Below are 986 nucleotides of genomic sequence, written 5' to 3'. Positions count from 1 at the left end.
CTGAGAAAGATAATGGTCTTATCAGTGGTGATCAGATGCTCAGGCTGGTCCATGGTGCTTATTTTAATCCATAAAATAACTAAAATTTTGCATATTTAAAATTGAAAAACAAGAGTTCAAATCAACCCTACCATGATGGGAGCGATTTAAGAAACAAAACAAAAATATGAAAGTCAGATATGGGCAAGGTTAAAAAAAAATAGGTCAGGCTATTAAAATGGTAGAAATGGGAAGTAGATTCTCCTTCCCCAGACTTCCATCCCTCTCTTAGAGATGAGCACTCAGAGATTTGCACCAGCCCTTTATTTAAAGTGCCAAATTTAATACGAAATGTACAGCTTTCCTTCTTCTTAAAACACGAACAGTGGCATTACAGCAAAATCAAGATCTCTTCCAGGCCACACATGACATGACAAGAGGTTGGAGGGGAGATTATATTTAGGAACAAAAAGCAAAATTTGCAAGTTTGAGGTAAAGAATATATGGATTAAAAGTGTGGGGGGGGATGGGGGGAGAGACAGAGACACCATCTGTGAGGGGGTCGTCAAAATTAGGAAGCGGGTAGGACATGGCGCAACTGTTTTGACAGGGAAGAAAGGAGGTGGTTTATATCTTTCCATATCTGGCCACAAAATGACAGCAGGGCCTGGACAGCTTTGTGTATTTCCTGAATTGAGATCGAGAGGATGCATTCAATGAATCAGGAACACGGACAGACTGTTTTCCAATTAGCTGTTCACAGTTTGCAGGATGTTTACGGCACTTAATGACTAGTCGGCAGGCAAACCATTCTCTCTCCCTGTATGTGTGTGTGTGTGTGTGTGTGTACACACTTATGTCAGATCAAATAGATAAAATATACATGCGTCCTACAGGATAGCCCTTTAAGATTGGTTTCATTTGGCAACTGGTGAGGTCACCCTAATTAAACAAGGCCCATCCAGACGCCAGCACCTGCTCTCTTTTCACTGCATCCTCCTTTGACT

At 41.3% G+C, this 986-nt stretch overlaps 2 protein-coding genes across 9 annotated transcripts in view; one reads left to right on the top strand and one right to left on the bottom strand.

Annotated features, from left to right (window-relative positions):
• Window positions 1–986, bottom strand: part of MCPH1 (microcephalin 1) — a 244,677-nt gene that overhangs the window by 87,232 nt on the left and 156,459 nt on the right. The gene's annotated exons all lie outside the window — the stretch shown is intronic.
• Window positions 1–986, top strand: part of ANGPT2 (angiopoietin 2) — a 61,045-nt gene that overhangs the window by 4,759 nt on the left and 55,300 nt on the right. The window lies entirely within an intron of this gene.

The sequence above is a fragment of the Callithrix jacchus genome, chromosome 13 (genome assembly GCF_049354715.1).
Source record: "Callithrix jacchus isolate 240 chromosome 13, calJac240_pri, whole genome shotgun sequence".
NCBI lineage: Eukaryota > Metazoa > Chordata > Mammalia > Primates > Cebidae > Callithrix > Callithrix jacchus.
Note: the sequence above shows the minus strand (reverse complement) of the source record. Positions and strands in the feature narration are given on the sequence as shown.